This window comes from Silene latifolia, chromosome Y (genome assembly GCF_048544455.1).
Source record: "Silene latifolia isolate original U9 population chromosome Y, ASM4854445v1, whole genome shotgun sequence".
NCBI classification, from domain to species: Eukaryota; Viridiplantae; Streptophyta; class Magnoliopsida; order Caryophyllales; family Caryophyllaceae; genus Silene; species Silene latifolia.
In genome coordinates, this window is record NC_133538.1 from 287044753 (window position 1) to 287065136 (window position 20384).

Here is a 20384-nt window from a genome sequence, read left to right on the forward strand (position 1 = left end):
ACCCGTCGTTGTGAGTACCAAAAATAAAATTTATATTTCCTATTAAAACTAACCAAGGCTAGTGGTAACAGGGTCGAACCATAAGAAGGCGAATGTAATTAATAATTGTCTAATTCTAGTCTAAGGTAACGAATGTGGGGGTTGAATTGATTTGGTCTACAGCTAAAGGCAATAAACTAAAAAGACGGATAAAACAGATAAAAGAAGGGGTATTAGGATGGTCGGTTCACTATAGTTTCGGCGGCAGCATACTAAGTAGGTCTAAATCAAACACATGAGGCAGGAAAACAAGAGGTCCTCTCAGTCCACTCTTTACAGATAGCATCTTTCGACCTCGCTATAAGTCCCTAATATCACTAATACTGACTCTCGTCCTGAAAAGTGACTAATAATCTAAACTTTACCTATCTTTCGATCTCAGCATAGTTTAGTCATTTTAATTGGTGATCTAACAACTTTCCCTATCTTTCGATCTAATGGGTCAGTCATATATTAAGCATTCAACTAGTCGCATGCATTCGATTCGTCAAATACAACATTTAAATCAATAAAAACGAAGGTAAACCTCACGTGGTCAGTCGATCGACCAGGTATGGCAGTCGATCGACTGACACGCGATTTCAGGCCATGTTAATTCTATTGCCGCCTACACTATAACTCCCCTACATCCTAGCACGAATAAATTAGCTACTCATACTAAGAATGATAACAACAATGAGATTGACTATTAAATCTACTGAATTCATGATTAATACGGAAAGATAAATAAATAACATAAAATGATAAAATTGGCTTCGGAATCTAACTAACAATTTCTATACTATCAACGCAATAAAGATGAACCGAAATAGAACGAAGGAATACCGAAATTGCAGAGGATTTAATGAGAATGATTAGAAGTACGAACGAAAATCCGATGCAAACCAATGTTCCGAACCCTAATTATTGATATTCTAAAACTGATTGTAAAACTAGATAATAATTCGATCCCTATTTTGATGTTCTAGGTTACGTTATATAGCAAACTAACGTAACTTTTATTATCAAAACCTAAACACAATGGGCTTGCTTTCCCTCGATCTTTTAATTCACCAAATCGAAGTAGCGGCGGTGTGATCGATCATTGCTATCACCGGTCGATCGACCGGGATGAAGTGTACTGATAGCTTCGGATCCGTGGGTTGGTCGATCGACTAAGGGTACTGGTCGATCGACTGCTTTAGCTGGCACTTGACTTTTATAGTCTCGTGGATTTGTCTTTTGGGCCTTGAAATGCGCACCAAGCTCGTTCCTTAAGTGAATACTTCACGTCAAATGCAATGCAGGATACTCGGGGATAGATTTAGCTCAATTTCCGTTGAATTCTTCACATTTCTGCAATAATGTACAAAAACACGAAAGTAGACGGAAATAGGGAGAATAGCAGCATAAACTACTAAAATGAGCTCTGAAATGCGTGTAAAACAGGATGTAAAACATCATATAAAAGACACGCATCAAACTTCCCCAAACCAAACCCTTGCTTGTCCCCAAGCAAGAACTAGACTCGATCTAATTACCTAATGGAACGAGTTCAATCTCAGAGCGAATTGCAAACTGTAAAGCCTAAACCATTTTAATGCAATAACCAACAATCAATTAGCAATTATGAATCATGCAACCGAGTTATGAAGTCGTTAAAAACTGCTGAACCGTAAACTATAGAGACTTATCATTATGGACTCTCACGGGTCGCTCAAATCACTCAAATAAGCATAGGTGAAAATATGTAAAAGATAGAAAGAATTCGTTTTATAGTGACGCTCACCTAACTACGACCTATAAGAACATTCCTGCAATATAATATGAAAGTAATCTCTACAACCGTACATATGCATTCCAACCAACAAAAAACTATGACACATGCCGAGGTATATATGTGGATATGTGAGGCATGGGTAAGAAGATGCAAAAAATTTATGGAAAAGTGGAGGTACAGGTGATCAAGCTAGTACCAAAACGGAACCATATGGCAACATCCAACTTCTTGCTCATAAACAATCGAAACGGTGCTATAGCAAGCACAAAACTCACAATCTCCAGTATAACAGTAATCAACCAACTCCCCATAAGATACTAATGCAGCATGGGAGCAAAAATCGCCATAAGATAAGGATTTTGAACTATGCGAATTGATTCTTCTTCGGAACTCAGTCGATCGACCAATGATGGCAGTCGATCGACCGCTTTGAACAGTACAAAACTCTTTTTTTTCTTTTTCGAATCATTTTTCCTTTTTCTTTTCTTTGAACTTCTTTCCTCCTTCATTCTTTTTATCCAACTAAATCTCAATAAGAGCAAATGCTACCAAAAACTAAGTAACAATCCCAACAACATAGACTACTAGCTTGACAAAGGACAGGCTAAATGTAGGATGTAGTAATGGGACAAAAAGGCTATTTTTGGCGGTGTAAAGCTTATGGGCAAAACGAATAAAAGGAAACCTCTACCACATGTGTCAACAAACCACAAACCGAATGCATACAGGTATTAAGCAAATCAAGTTCATATTTATGCAAATTTATGTAACATGTCTCGTAAGGAGTACTACTCACAATCCTAGATAAACTGGTCATAGATGTCACCAAATATAAGCTCTAAACCTTAGAAAATATGATGTAGCTTGCCAAAATTCTAAGTCAAGTCTCAAGTTCAGCAAATAATTAACGAAAACTCTTAGATATGCATTTATACGATTCTACTAATAACATGTTAATTAGCAAGGCTTAGGCATAAAACAGATGCAAATGCAATGTCATCATTGAAATACTACCGTTCCGACTCGACCTATATGCTAAAATAAACGTGCATTTTTTGAAATTTTTGAAATTTTTCAATTTGTTTGGAATTTTTGTATATATATGAAATGAAATAAACAATGCAAGGCAATAATGTAAACGTGAATGCAAGCAAATGAAATGCGATGCAAAACCCTTCCACAAACCAAATCGCACAATGTCCCCATTGTGCAAAATCATGTAATGAAGAAAAATGGAAAACGGGAATTTGCGAGAAAATTAAGTAAGTAAGACATGAAGTGAAAATCGGGAACTCACAAGACTTTAAGCGCAGCAAAAGGAAACCTCCCCAAACCAGCGTGAGCTAGGAGGTTTCAGTAGCCAGCAGTGCCACCAAAAAGTACCTGAAAGACAAACAAAACTCACGCATAAAATCGAGAAGACAATAATGAAGCGGTAATTATATGCACAAGGTTAGAAAAAATAGAAGAAATAAATAATTTGACGGAAGATAAAGTGGAGTAGAAAACTCCCTCAAGTCCGCAAATCGACCAAACACAGCAGAGGAAAGGTCGTGAGAAGTACAAACAGATGCGGGCGGTCGATCGACCTCATCACTCGATCGATCGACCAAGGTGAAAGGAACAAGAGCTCGGAAGCCGGACCGGTCGATCGACTATACAGACCAGTCGATCGACTGGAAATACTGCTATAACTTCTGATTTCTTCGTATTTGCTCAATTACTTGAGTTAATGAGGTCTAAAAACCTGCAAGTGCACAATAATACGCGCCCAAAATTGCGCAAAACCCAAAGTAAAGTCTAAAGTGCTTAAAAATCCTAAACAAAATAATTAAATGCAAAGTCTCGCGCACACAAAAGCAATAAAAAGAATGTTTAAAAGCAATAAAATGAAAGTTTTTTGATAAAGCGCGTGATCAACTAGTAGTTGATCAAGAACGCCCACGGTATGGCCCACTTCGTCGGCTTCTGGCTACAAGAGGTAGCCTCAACGGTGCTCATCTTATCAGCTGCACCTTCCTCAACTTCAGCATCCGTAGAGCTTGACGGATCAACAGCTTCGTCATCTCCCCAATCAATGACCTCTTCCGGCTCATCAAATTCCAAGTCGGACTGTCTCACTTTGGCTGGCTCATCTTCAAGCTCCTCATCAGTGCCATAACTCAGGCATCCAAGACCGCCTCTTGAAACGACTTGCTCCTTCACAGCTGGAGCAACCCGCGGCTCTTCCTTCCCCAAACCAGCTCCTGCAATGTCTAAAACAACAAAATCTTCCTCCTTCTTGCTCCCAGTCTAGGGCGGAGGTGTTATAACAGGAATAGGAATAGAGACAGGCATATCAGGAAGCACAAAGTATGATTTCTTTTCAGAAACCGTATTACAGGTGTGAGACCACACATGGGGTCTTTCTTCCTAGTTGTCTAGGCGAAGACAATAGAATGCTTCCCCACTTTGAAGGTCAGGGTCCCAGAACCAACATCAATAACTGCACCAGCAGTGTGCAGAAATGGCCTACCTAGAATGATAGGTATGTGGGCATCCTCAGGCATATCTAGGACCACAAAGTCTACAGGGAAGAAAAACTTCCCTAGTCTGAGGGTGTAAATCCTATTTTATTTATTGTACTTTTATTTTGTATAATTAATGTAAGGTTTATATCAAAAGCACGTTCAAAACCATCTTAAAAACCATTTTTTAAAACCGTATTTGCAAAACAGCAGAGGTCTAACGTCGAGAAGAAAGGCAGTAACAGCTGCGCCTCTTCGAAAAGTCGCAGCACATGCTGCGCCTCTTCTTGAGACTGTCGTTGCTCCTGCTCATCTTCTTCTTCCTTGACCTTCAACAATCTTTCTTATTTCTCTTATTTATTTTATTTCCTTTGTTCGTATCCAGTACATAAATCATGTCTTTATTATTCCTTTCAATTATAACGTTTAATTCGACTTAAATCCCTTATAATCAATATTTGCGGGTTTTCATCGTCTTATTCAAACCCGGATTTTAGAGGTTCGATTCGTTCATATCAAGTCTCTGGAATTCCTCTTTTGTACGTAGTTTGTTTGATTTCAATTTATTTGATCCAATTTCGCTTTCAAGTTCAAAGTTCGTTCCTTTAGTAAATCCGACACGAGTTCATCATAATTATGTAAACCGCTGTAAATTCTCACCTTTTAATTCGTTTTATGACGGTTTCAGATGTGTGTAATCTGTTAAATCATTTCTACTTGAGTTTAATATCAATAATCGACCTTAAATCCACCAAAGAACATTAACAATCCGCAGTTCAGACTTCATAGACAGAGCCCAGCTCAAGAACAGACGCAGGAAGAGCTGCACCTCTTCCAGAGGACGCGGCAGATGCTGCGCCTATTCTGGGTTGGCTTCTGTCCCTGAACTCTTTCTCGCTTTGACGTAGCTCCTAATTACGTATCAAATCAATTATTAATCGTATTATCGCTCCTAATCTGACGTATTTTCACACTTTTATTTCTAATTTTATTTTCTTTATTTTCTTCTTCAAATCCCATTTTGAGCGCTTTTGACGTAGATCAAATAAGCTTTGTAATCATTGTAATATTTGTAATTTTAGTTATTGTAATTCATTTATCATAATTATTATTATGTATGATTTAATTGAATGGCAGTCACATGTAATTGAATCTAACATCAACTTCGACCCCAATTGTTTGCTAAATTATTTATTAACCGACTTAGTTTAATTCACATGCTAGGATTAATCTATGTTTGTTATATTGCATGTATTACATCGACGACATATCAAATATGAACGATTTCCCTAATCATTAGTAGAGGCCGCTATCGAGGCGGGCGGGATTAGGTGTTCGATTAAAGAGCTTCCTAATACGTACCCCCACCCCTTACTACAGTTATGTCTGGACATCCGTGTCCATTAGCATCTTTGAGACTCATTCTAGACATAGAATGTTAAGGATAACGAGTTCTTAGTGTTCATGTCATTACTTTGTGTCTTGACATGGCATGAGGTATTCGAACGGTTCCAATTTTCCATATAAATTTGTGGCGACTCCACAAATGCAGGCTTATTCAACGTTTTGGCATACCAAGGTTCCGTGGGAGAAGTATCGCCGCCTCAAAACCAATGCGCGGATGCGCGCGGCGCGGGTGGCCCATGTCCACAACGTTATGGGTGGCTGAGTAGGTGGTGTTATGGGGTGGTTTAGTCATGACAAGGCCGTGTCTTTTGAGGGTTGTGGGTGGTGTTTAAACATGGTGAAACCGTGTATAAATGGGGTGTTTGGGTTGTTTTTAATACGGGTTTTTTTGTATTATTTACATATTATTTCGTAATTAGATTAATTAGTAATTTGTGTACATTATTTTTTTATTTAGGTGACACATTTATTGAGGAATACTACTAATTGGATTTCGCTGCTAAATTTTATTGGAATTGCTAATCGGGTTAGCTACCTACTCAACACTTACTTGCGAGGTTCTTTTATGTGCTTAATTGTCTTAGTTATTTTAATTTTCATTGATGAATCATTACATGAGAACTGGTGTTGATGAACTATTGCGTTGGGCTTTAGCCGTGGCATTGTGTTGTTAATTGTTCTGTTGGAGTTCTTATAATTGCTTGGCATTTATCATGTTGAATCTTGCATTGGCATATTAATATCATTTACTTAAGAGGAACTTGGCATTATGGCAACGGTTATGATTGGAATTTGTATTGTTATATATTATTATATCGGCTCGTATTGGCATTTGGTATTTTTTGGCAACTCGTTTGCGGGATGGTTTGTGATTTGGATAGGTTAGGCACAGCCGCGGTTGTGGACTTGAATTGGATAGAACAGGCACGGGGATGTGGAAGAGTCGTGGACCTTGGTTTGGATAGGACAGGCAGGGCATAGTGTACGGAGTTGGCCCAAGACCTGGCGTGGCAAGCCACATGGTGTGATTGAGCTTGGGCTGTGAGCCTTGCCAACAGACTACTTGTGTATTCATGGTTTTTAGACAGTGGCAGTGTGACATTGGTTAAGGCCGTGTGCTTTGACATATATTTTCATCTATTCATCTTGTTTATATTTACATATTGTTCCGTTTATTTATTTTAAGATCGTAGGTTGACTTGTGTGTGTTCATGTGTCTTTAAATTAATGTTTCCGTCATGGAAGCAAATAATAGAAGGTATTTGATTAGCTGGGCAAGGGAGCTTAAGTGTGAGAGCATGGACTGATGTAGGCATTTAGCTCACTTAATTCAGACTTTATTTACTCTAAGTTTAAGACTTTATCATTTCCGCTGCAAGTTTTGAAATTTATATTAAATTAGACTTTCAGTTTAGTTGTAACAAAAACATTTAAAGTTATATTTTAATAAAGTACTTTGGATTTGTTATCTTTGTTATTCACTGCCTTGGAACACCGAGATGGTAACAGTCTTATTTATCTGGGAATGTCTTGTTAAAGGCTCCTAGATAAATAGGGGTGTTACAAAGTGGTATCCGAGCAAACGTTCCTAAGGCCTAAAACAAATGAATCAAATGAACTTAGGATAAGTCTAATAAAATGAACCCAGGTAGGAACTATTAAGGAGCCCTTTTACAAGGTTAAAGAGACGTCCTTAATGTAGCCCTTTTCAGTTTTGAACCGGTCACCTCTAGAAGGGATAAAAGTGACTGGGATAGCTAGACTTGAGGTTATGTATTTGTTATGGGTCAATGATTGTTTTATGTTGGGAATTTCCAATCTTGTTTCAAGATGCAGATTGAGGTAAGTAAATTGGACTAGCGCCGTGTGATGTGGTAGATTGTGGTTTTGAGATTTTCGCGATTAGATTATCATATGAACTACCTTGTGAATTTATTTATCGATTGGATATATATATGAGTAAGGATATATTAATATAGTTAATTAATTATTTTAAGTATGTGGATGAGCATATTATGTGAATTCGAATTTTCTGTCTAGTGATATGCAGAATGTGTTCCCCTAAGCAGATATATTATTTAGGATTTCGAGTATATATTAAATCTATATTGAGTTACAAATGATAAGTAGCATAGTTGTGATATGGTTATAGATGATAGGATATGAAAATAGTTGATAGTAGTGGAAAATTTAGCGGGAAGGATAATTGAATATTTGTTATGTGTAACATTTAGTATCTAAAATTTTTTGATTGGATTATGGCTATTAGCATGCACTATTCTTGTGCGCAGTTTGATTACTTGGTTGATAATAAGGTAACATGTGAATCGTGTTAATTGTATGACAATGATATGAATTAAGATGAAGCAAAATTACGAAGTTACATATAAATTATCTGAACTTGGAATTTGCGTCATATGTCTAGTAAGTTGTAAGTTGTAATATGTTCAGTAACGAGGCATGTTGAATATGATATGTTATATAGTTTAAAGCTTTGGTATAAGTATACGGGTAATGGGAGAAGTTGATGGGTATAATAATTGTTTGGTTGGACCATTTTGTAATGGAGTTAGATACCTGATGGATTCTAACTCTATTCCAACCCCTTGGAATCCCATACCCATCTTTCTCCCCAAGGTTTCAACTCCATTCCATCCAACACATTATTATTCCCATTCCCGGATTGAACCAAACAACTTTAAATAGGTATGGGGTTCTAACTCCATACCTCTTTGGAGTTAGAATCCATTCCATTCCATACCTAATGTTTGAACCAAACGCCCTCAAATTCCTTCTTAGTTGTCTTTTGCATCCTATTGTTGAGACTCGCTTGATTGTGTAATGGCATTCTAAATTGATGACCATGTTTACTTACTATATGTCTAATTTCAGTAGAGTTAATCCGAGTTCTAAATATAACATCAACACTGGAGTCTTTGTAAGATTTATTTTCAAGGTTAAGATGTGTAAATTTATGTTGTTAACAATGTTTTGTGTAATAAGTACTTGTCCTTACATTACAATATGAATAATATGCTTTCTTAAGGTGTTGTCACGGAATGTCTAGTGTGGATTAAAATGTCTTTAAATAATGATATTAGTATAAAGATCACACTAGTAGAAAAACCCCGGGGTGCGCCATATATCACGGGGTTGTTTATACTTTGCGTCGATTGTACAACCGCCACTATAGCTTACCTACGGTGGCAGTTTTTATATAGAACCGCCATTATAGGCTTATATAAAATGACGGTTGTTAGATAAGAACTGCCACTGTAACTCATTTATAGTGGTGGTTATTGTTTAGAAAACCACCACCATAGGTATTTCAATAATTTCATTGCACCACTACATGTTCTCTATAACGACGGTTGTTTTAACAGAACCGTCGTAAAAGGTTAGCATTACGACGGTTGTTGTTAAAGAACCGCCAATAAAGGTAATTATAACGTCGGTTATTTGGCGAAAAACCGCCATGAAAGGCGAAATATTTTCGAAATATTTAATTTTTTCACGTCGTTTCTAAAGGAACCGACATAATCATTATTTATATATTTTTTTGAAATAAAAATTTTCTACGGAAATTTTGGCCGCACTTTCCATAAATTTTATAATTCCAAATATTATATGAACAAAATAAGACCTGTCAATAGAAATGTAACCATATTTATTGTATTCCTAACAATACAAGTCCAACAAACTTACATCACTAATTCACTATTACCAAAGATACATCCAAGTGTATGAATAACATACACGCCTTAGTTGATAATCTAGTGTACAATTTCTCTAAACATTTGGTAGCCCACTCTTCTTTGATCTCATAAACATCCCCATTTGACATGGTTGATTCCACCATAAGCTATAGTGTACAAATAGGACAATTAGTAAGAATATAAATTTACAACTAGATAAATAAACCACACCAAAAACGCAAATAAGAAATACCTTCTCAAAAAGTAGCTACAATCAACATGCCAAACCTCAGCAATCTTGGTCTGAAGTGTATATAATACCAGCAACCAGCATATAATTGTGTGAGGAGTATATGAAATCACCCGGTCAGTTACCTAGAACCATTTCTAGGTCACCTGTGGATAATCAGCCGGGTCATTTACCTAGTAACATGTGGTATTGCAAAAATAAAAGCTATCTACGACATAGAACATATGAGTTCTTCGCAATTAACGGCAACCCAGAACAGAAATACTAAACAGACTCTCAGAAACAAATACGGAGTATTATTTATGTAGCCAATTTTATCATGTTGATCTCTTCTCTGTTTAGTTGATCTCTTTTGTTTCTTATTCTAATTAAAAGCAGGTACTCCCTCCAAATTTTAATGTTCTTCCCATTTCATTAAAATACTACTCACATATAATAGAGAAATGGGACGAACATTAAAATTTGGAGGGAGTATCACTTTTCAAAATCAGTACTCTAGTTGCTTTGATATCGACACTAGTCAGACGTAATATGATTATGAGAAAAAAGTAAGAGCAGCGAGCAACAAACACAAATTCTTAGCAAATTTCTTGGAATTTGTATGTACTTACCTCCTTTTCTATTTGTAATGCAATCAACAACACATTTGACAAACACCAGCTAGCCTTTATTTGTTGTAACTCCTGTAAGATTTGATAATTTCACAATAATTTAAAAAATTAAGTGATCTAGTTCGTAAGTATATTATAGTTACAGGTGGTTATATATACTCACCTTTTTAATAAGTTATAACTTTGGGAGATATGTGTTCGTTTTAGGAAATAAGTGCATTACAGGGGTTAGATACTGTTGTACTCCTGCATTTGACAATAAAGTGACACATCCTTAAGAAATTCTCATCATTTTAAGACTTCAACAATTTTACAAACAACTACGGAGTATTTGGTACACCTTCAAAAAAAAACCTATAATGACATTATCTTGAATAAGCCTGATGAACACTTCTACACAATGTTCGATGAAAACTGATAGACTAGTTCTATAAGGGTAGCGGGAATAAGATTCTAACTTCTATAACGGTAGCGGGAATGGGTTTCTAATTTCTACGCAATGTTCGATGAAAACTGATAGTGTAATACCTCGGGTATTCTAGTCTTAGGGTACTCCATCGAGTAGGGGGTACTCTATCGAGTAAGTTATATGTGGGTTCTGGAGTACGTTCTGATCTGAGTGTACTCGATCGAGTGGAGGCAACTCGATCGAGTAGGGTGTACTCGATGGAGTACGTGAGTTACTCGATCGAGTGTCGGTTTATTTACGGGTTTTTGTCGCGGTTTGATTGTAAAAGTGGAAGAGGTATTTAAAGGTTATTTTGTCAGTTTCTTTTCATTCTACATTTTATTGTCAAAGGGTTTAACAAAACTTCAACGACGTTCAACCTCTCCACCTTTTACAATCAAATCTAAAGCTAGGGTTCATAACTCTTGCGGATTTTTACACCTTTGCGATCGTTAGTAATTGGGTAAGTTCTTCATATTGTTCTTATGTCTTTATGTTAAATTTTGTCTAACCCTAATTTAGGTGATTTAGGGGGTTTTGGGAGTAATTGTGGTAGTAGATTATAATTGTATGTATTATTGTTATAGGAGGTGATTTCGTAAAAGAGGCTTTTTGATCTGCTGTTGTTGTTGGTGGTGGTGATTCCATTTCAGCTAGGGTTTTCCGTGCTCGGTTATTGTTTAATTGATTTAAATGATGTGGTGGTTGAATCATATGATTATCTCTATGGTTAATTGCATTTCTTGGTATTGGCATGATTATCCGTATTGTGGTTTTTGGTTGTAGTTGTATGTGGTTCGCGAGGTGCGCCATCGGCTGAGTGGAGTCATTTGCGGGAATGGCTTCACGCCCTTGATTCGCCCCTTGTGGTTCCCATCACAAGGAGGATGTGCACATTAATGGACATGGGTTATTCGCTATGGGAGTTGAGCGGGGCTTAGGTGGTAAGGTTGCGGTCCCAACTGGCAGAGTGGAATATCTGTTGCGATGGGTATTCTGGCAGGGCTACACACTTTAGTGTGTAGTTAGGTGATTGGTGATGAACTGGAGTTGGAGAAATGTGTTTGTGTAATTGGATGTTGATGTATTTCTTATTTTGATTATTCAGTAGCTGACCCCGTTTAAATGTTTTGAAAACTGTGGTGATCCATTTGAGGGATGTTAAGCAGTTGATTAGCAGGTATGCCTTGGTTTGCGCGCAGGATCTTGCTGGGGATGGAGTCATCACTTTATAAGTTTTACTCTTCCGCTACAGTTTATGACAGTCTTTTATTTCAGTTTTTGATTCCAGTTTGAGACGGTTGTATTTTATATTTCCAGTTTTGGTTTAAGTTGTACGCACATTTAAGTATTAAACTGAAAGTGTGTTTCTTTATGGTCTCCTGTTATTACTATACCTCGGATAACCGAGATGGTAGCATCTCCATATGTGAAGGTGGTCTTGGTAAGGCACCTTGGTGTATGGGGGTGTTACAAAGTGGTATCAGAGCAACGATTTTAGAACCTGTAACAAATGAATCTAATGAATGTAGAGAGTCAAATTAAAATGAACCCGGGTAGGAGTTGTTAGGAGCTAATGCAAAGGCTTGGGAGACGTCCTAATGTCGCGAACTTGCCCTTGCAACTTTGAACCGGTCATTATGGGAGTGTCATGGGATCGCTAATTGTTTATTGTCTTCAAATTATATGAGTTGGATGAAGTATGTGGTTGAATTGGATGGAATGATAGAAGTATGTGAAGTACGATGCGGAATATGTTTAAGTGATGATTGATGTTTATTCTTTGGTTGATATTAGTAGCATGTGATATTAGGAGGATATCTTTGATATGTATGTATGTATATATATATATATATATATATATATATATATATATATATATATATATATATATATATATATATATATATATATATATATATATATATATATATATATATATATATATATTGAAGTTATACCAAGTAAGCATGCGAGTAGTACATGATTTCTAAGTTTGGCTTTATTAGAAAGTAAAATGTGGTTAGAGATACTGGTTTTACGAGTATCGAGTTGCTTTTGTTTGCTTTGTTGTTGTTTCAGTTGTTTGGAAAGAAAAATCAAGTATTTATGTTGTCCGATTATAGAGAACTTGTCTTGAAACTGCTATAACTTGATATGAATATATGATATTGATGTGATTCCACTTGGAGGTGATAGCTTGTTCTATAATGATTCTTACGATAGGTCAGGCGCCCAAAATGACCAAGAAACGAGTGAGCTACGACAATTTTAGGAAAATTGGACAGTGCTGAGAACTGCCTAGGGTACTCGATCGATTACCCCGTAATAAGTAGCCAGCAATGCTACTAATAAGTACCTGAAAAGACAAACAAAGTACCACGCATAAAATCGAGAAAGACAATAATGAAGCGGTATTATGTGCATAACTGAGAAAAATTGAAGAAATAAATAAAATGACGGAAGATAAAGTGGAGTAGAAAACTCCCTCAATTCCGCAAATCGACCAAACACAGCAGGGGAGAGGTCGTAAACAGGTACAGCAGTGCAGGGCGGTCGATCGACCACATAGCCCAGTCGATCGACCAGGGTGAAAGGAACAGTAGCTCCTGGAAACTGCAATGCAGTCGATCGACTATATAGCCCAGTCGATCGACTGAAAATACTGTTGTACTTCAGATTTGTTTGTATTTGCTCAATTACTTGAGCTAATGAGGTCTAAAAACCTGCAAATGCACAATAATACGCGCCCAAAATTGGGCAAAACCCAAAATAAAGTCTAAAGCGTATAAAATCCTAAGCAAGCAAAATAAAATGCGAAGTTTCGAGCACACAAAAGCAATAAAAAGAGTCTAACAAAAGCAAATAAAATGTTTGTAAAACATGCGATCAACTAGTAGTTGATCAAGAACGGCCACGGAATGGCCCACTTCGTCGGCTTCTGGCTGCTAGAGGTAGCCTCAACGGTGCTTATCTTATCAGCTGTACCCTTCTTAGCTTCCACGTCCGTATGGCTCAACGGATCTACACTTTCATCATCTCCCCAGTCAATGACCTCTTCTTGCTCATCAAAGTCCAAGTCGGACTCCCTTTCCTTGACCGGCTCGTCATCAACTTCCTCATCAGTACCATAGCTAAGGCAACCAAGACCGCCTCGTGAAATGATTGGCTTCTTTGCAGCTGGAGTAACTTGCAGTTCTTCCTTCCCCAAACCATCTCCTGCAATATCAGAAATAGACAAATCTTCCTCCAATTTGCTCCCAATCTGGGGCGGAGGTGTTACAACAGGAATGGGCCCAGAGATAGGCATATCAGGAAGTATAAAATAAGATTTCTTTTTAGAAACCGTATTGCAAGTCACGGGCCATTTGAGGTCTTTCTTTTTAGTAGGTTGGGCAAAGACAATAGAATGCTTCCCTACTTTAAAAGTCAAGGTACCCGAACCAACATCTATGACTGCACCAGCAGTGTGCAGAAATGGCTTACCCAAAATAATGGGAATATGGGCATCCTCAGGCATGTCGAGTACGACGAAGTCAATAGGGAAGAAGAACTTCCCTATTTGCACGGGGATGTCCTCTAAGACTCCTATTGGCTGGACCGCAGATCGGTCAGCCATCTATACTGTCATGTCTGTGACTGCAAACCTAGTCAATTTTAGCTTCCTAGCAAGACTCAAGGGCATTACACTTATACTAGCTCCTAAGTCACATAATGCCTTCTCAATAGAGAAAGTACCTATATTGCAAGGAACAAAAAAACTACACGGGTCTTCTAGTTTGTGAGGTGCAGTGTGAGACAAATAAGAGCATGACTCTTTGGTTAATGCGACAGTATGCACATTTTCAAGTGACTTTTTCTTAGACAAGAGTTGTTTCATGAATTTAGTATAGGCAGGCACTTGATTAACTAACTCAAGGAAAGGCACTTGTACATTCAAGCTACGAATAACTTTTTCAAATTTATTGAAAGATATCGACTGAGTTGAACAGGACCAGAAGCTTCTGTAACTCGCACTTCAGTCGATCGACCGGGTATGTCAGTCAATCGACTGATATACCTGGTAGACGCCTTTTTCTTTCCTTTGCTCGTTCCAGCTTTGTTTTGACTCGGTTTCGCCTCATCTTTTGCAGCATCACCCTCGACCATAGCAGGCCCCTCCAGGGTGGACCCACTCCTCAAACTTATGGCATTTAGGGTCTCTTTTTGGTCGGTTTGAGTCAGTAAGTGTCCCGGAGCTCGAGTGGTATTCTTGCTAGCCAATTGAGCAATTTGGCTCTCTAGCATCTTCATCCCGACCTCTCTAGCTTGGGACTCCTTCAGCAATAAGTTCTTCAACTCGGTGAACTCGGAATTTTGGGATTGTTGCTGCTGCTGAGGAACATACGGAGGCTTTTGATATGGCTGCTTATGTGGAGGCACATAGGCTTGCTGCTGCTGCTGTTGTGGAGGTTGAGTCGGATTCAGGACATTCTGGCTACTCCACCTCAAGTTGGGGTGGACATTCGGCTCATAGTACGTGTTTGTCTACCTATAATGTTGAAAGGCAGCGCAAGACTAAAAGGGGACAAAACAATTTTCTGAGACATGCCCCTCAGCTCCACATCTTCTACAGACGAAAGGACCGTCTGAAACAGCATTAACATGGTACATCCCTCCTTTAGAAGCTCCTCCCAACTCATATTTGTCAAACCTTGCAGTGAGAGCTTCTAGTGCAGCAACCGAGGAAGATTCAGCAGCTCTCCTTTGATTGCCTCTGGAATTCCCATATTCAGCTTTATGGGTGGCTAAGTCATCAATGATCTTCCACCCCTTAGTCTCTCCCATATTCTCAGCAAATCGGCCATTGGCTGCAGCATCCAAAATAGCCCTCTGATCGTCATACAGCCCATTATAGAACTGATTGCAAAGACTCTATTTTTCGAACCCATGGTGCGGTATGGTTCGCACCAGTTTCTTGAAACGGACCCAAGCTTCATGAAAGTTCTCATCAGGCCCCTGTTTAAAGCTCGTGATCTGAGCTCTAATGGCATTTGTCTTCGAGGCAAAGAAGTATTTCTTGTAGAATGCCAAGGCCAATGAATTCCAGTCGGTGATCCCATGAGCGGCTCGATCCAGATCTCTATACCACTCCCTTGCAGCATCACGAAGGGAGAAAATGAACATGGTCTCCTTGATCTGGTCTTGGGTCACACCGGTCGGCGGGGGTATAGAGCAGCAATAATCAATAAAAATCTCCATATGCTTGTTTGCATCTTCATTTAGCTCCCGAATCGGTTTCTCTCAACCAGGTTAATATAGGAAGGCTTCGGCTCGAATTTTCTCGCCTCCCAGGTAGTTTGAATCCTTTGTAGAGATTCACAACCACTGCTGTCGGTTCGAGTGACTAGCAATAGTTGCTTCTTGACCATGACTGGAATTTCGGAGAAGTGACTGTCTCACCAAGAAGTAGAGGGGAGATGTAGGTGGATCTTCTTCAAACAGAGCGTTCTCGTAGTAACTTGACAGAGTACTCAGCTCTTCCTCTGTCGGTAATACCATTTGTGATCGTCTCAACTCGCGCAAGGATTTCTCGATCTCAGGATTGAATGGTACTAGTTCACCACCCTGTGACCTGCGCATAAGAAGAAACTACAAAAAGAATATAAGAAAAGTTTAAGGAACGGAAGTCCCTTAAACTAAAGAAAGACTGAATAAAAACAACTAAAAATTAGAACAATTGCCTCCCCGGCAACGGCGCCAAAATTTGATACCCGTCGTTGTGAGCACCAAAAATAAGATTTATAATTTCCTATTAAAACTAACCTAGGCTAGTGGTAACAGGGTCGAACCACAAGGAGGCGAATGTAATTTCTAATTTTCTAATTTAGTCTAAGGTAACGAAAGTGGGGGTTGATTTGATTTGGTCTATACCAATAGCAATAAAAGACAATAAACTAAATAAACGGTTAAAAAGAGATAAAAGAAGGGGTACTAGGATGGTCGGTTCACTATAGTTTTCGGCAAAGATATTAAACAGTCTAAATCAAACACATGAGGCGGGAAATAAAGAGGTCCTCTCGGTCCACTCTTAACAAATAGCATCTTTCGATCTCGCTATAGGTCCCTAATATCACTAATATAACTTTGGTCCTGAAAAGTGACAAACGGTCTAAACTTTACCTATCTTTCGATCTCAGCATGGTTTAGTCATTTTAATTGGTGATCTAACAACTGTCCCTATCTCTCGATCTAATGGGTCAGTCATATATTAAACATTCAACTAGCCGCATGCATTCGATTCGTCAAACACAACATTTAAATCAATTAAAATGAGGGTAAACCTCACGTGGTCAGTCGATCGACCAGGTATGGCAGTCGATCGACTGACACGCGATCAGGTCGTATTCATTCTATTGCCGCCTATACTATAATTCCCCTACATCCTAGCACAAACTATTTAGCTACTCATATTAAGGGTGATAAGAACAATAAAACCAATAAAATAGACAAAAGAATTCATGCTTGAAATAATAGAACAAACAATTAACATAAACGATGAATCGGCTTTGGGAAACTAACTAGCAATTCTATCCTACAAAGCGATAATAAAGCAAACTGAATTATTAGCAGAAGAATACCGATTGGAATTGCGGCAAGAGATCCAGAAACCGAATGCAAAAGTAATTGTACGAAATAGTATTAAAAACCCTAACTGCTGAATGTTGGAAAACTGGCTAAAGAACTAGTAGAAAACTAGGTAAATTTCTGAATGAATCTCCCTGTAAACTAGGTTACGTTATATAGGAAATATACGTAACACTTATTATTAAAACCTAAACACAATGGGCAGCAATGAATCTCCCTGTAAACTAGTAGAAAACTAGGTAAATTTCTGAATGAATCTCGTCTGAAGCAGCAATGTGGTCGATCGACTAAGAGTGGCGGTCGATCGACTGAGTAGTGATGTCGATAGCCTACGGAACCCGCAAGTTGGTCGATCGATCAAGGCGTGATCGATCGATCAAGTAGTGACACTTGACTTCTATAATCTCGTGGATTTGTCTTTTGGGCCTTGGAATGCGCACCAAGCTCGTTCCTTAAGCGAATGCTTCACGTCAAATGTAATGCAAGACACTCGGGGATGGATTTAGCTCAATTTCCGTTGAATTCTTCACATTTCTGCAATAATGTACAAAAACACGAAAATAGACGGAAATAGGGGAAATGGTAGCTTAAACTACACAAATGAGCTCTGAAATGCGTGGAAAATAGGATGTAAAACATCATATGAAAGACACGCATCAATATGAATAGTGGCAACTTGGGATGCGTAAAGATTTATGAAGGGAGATAGTTATACTGGGTTGGTTAAGAATATATGTAATGGAAGGTCGTTGTAGAGGGTTGGAAAAGAATGGTGTATGGAGAGCTTAGATTGAGTTATGCCGCGATGTGGATTTGTAGATAGTGACTGAGTTTGGGAATTTGGATTATTAAGAGGTGAGCCTAGTGTCTAATTCTTTGGGCAATTAACGGTATGAGGTGATTTTTTTTGTTTTCTAGAGATACGAAATGAAGATACGACTAATTACAGTAACCGTTGATTGTGTGGACTTAATGGTGGTGAGTGTGAGTGAGTAGCATGATGAGAGAGGATCGGTGATAGGAAAGATTGAGAAGATACTGATATGAATTAATGGAATTTGAGTTTTGGAGTAATGAGATGGTAACCGGAGCACTAAAGAGTTAGGAAGTAGGAATAAGGAGTTAAATTGTAAATTGATTTTGTCGAGTGTAAAGGGAAAAGAACGAGGAGATTAAACTAAGAGAATTTGACCGGAGTTATACGATATGGAAGTAAGGAATCGTCAAGGAGTATGATACTATCATGAGGGTGTCAGTTAATGGTTATATAGGAATTTCAGGACGACATGTTAGTCATGAGTTTCGTGGAATTAAGGGGACTAAAAAGTTGGTAGAGTATTTGCATGATATAAAATTGGAATAAATGCTGAGGTAAATTTTGTTGACGGATTTGTTGTTTGTTAATTGGGATGTTCACTGAAATAGAAACGAACTGTTATGTTTAGAGGTGAGTGTAAGAGATTTGTTATACGAAATATGGTGATGTCGTGATGTTATCACTATTAGTTAAGGATGGCGTTAAATAGAGAAGATAGCCGTCCAAGAGAGGTTGATTTTGTGGAGGCTGATTGGTATATATCGTTGCGAGGGAGTATAAGATGTGGACATAGGAGGTGTCTGCTAGTAGTTGGGTATTAATCGTATGGTTACATTTGTCAGGAGGGGATAGTTATGCGAATGGGAGAATGTGTTATGAAGGGCATATGAGTTAAGCTCGGGAGAGAGGTAACCTTTATCAAATGGTAACTTACATGATCAGGATTTGCTAGTTAGATTCGATTATGGGTCTATGATGTGTGTAAGTGTTTGTGTGAGGTTCTATCCTCACGAGTAGTGGTATAGTGTGATAGTCGTAATGTAACGCCCCGTAATTTCGGACCGTTAATATATTTCGAAAGTAATTTATTAATCAAGTAAAATTTAATATTAATGTATTTGAAGTAAAAATAATTCAAAGAAATATAATTTTATTATATTTTGTAGTAAAGTATTTATTTTGATAGTTTTGAAATGTTTAAAAATAGTTTAAACCGTGTAAAAATCTTTTATTTCGAAATAAGGGCATATCGGGGGGAAAATGACAATTCTTTTGAACGTTGGGTAAACAAATTTGGAAATGGGTCGTATGAGTATTCAATTTTCTTGTAATCTCGTGTTTAAGAACTTTGGTCTTGTCGGAATTTGCGTTTGACAAGCGGTTCTAATTATTATCGAAACGAGCCGAAACCGACTCGTAAAATCCCGACTTAAACCCGTCTCCCTCCTTTCCTTTCTCCCTACCCGCGGCATCCCCCTTCCCCTTTCTTTTTAAAAAATTTCCTTTTGTTCATCTTCTTCTTCAACCTTCTAAACACAACAAACACCATTTTATACAAAATCAAAGCTTAATTTCACCATAACTTTTGCATTTCTTATCGGATAAAATTTATATTTCCGGAATCCTCTCGTCGAGATCTACAACCTAGTATGTTTTAATTTCAGTTTTCTTGAAGTTGTTTTAAGACGAATTTTTGGTAAATTTCGGTATTTATACTTATATATTGTGTTTTTATTGTTAATTAGGTGAAGAATTGGAGGATGAGTTTGGGGACTCGTATATTGTCGAGGATAGCGGCTAGTGCTTGTTAGGGTTTGGGTTTTAAGGTGCTAATTGCTCATTTTCTAGCTTAAGGTAACATATTTCGAGTTACTCGACGAAAAATCGTCACATGCTTTGATTTTTGTATGTTTTTGTTATTTTTAATTAAGTAGTTAAATTCACATGTTAAAATGATTGCATGCATGTTTAATCCATGTATTTTTGTTAGTTTTAGTTAACATGTTAGTATTGGGAACGATTAATTATGTTTCAGACGGTCTTATACTGAACAAAAATGGAAAAATGGAGGTGTGGGGGGTGGCGAGAAGCAGCAAGAGCCGGCAGCCCACGGCTGGGCCCACTACTGGCCCGGTCACCCGTTGCTTGTTTCGCGGTTTTTCATGCAATATTTGTCATTTCGGGATCATTATTATTATAGTTAGTATAAATTACATATGAATAC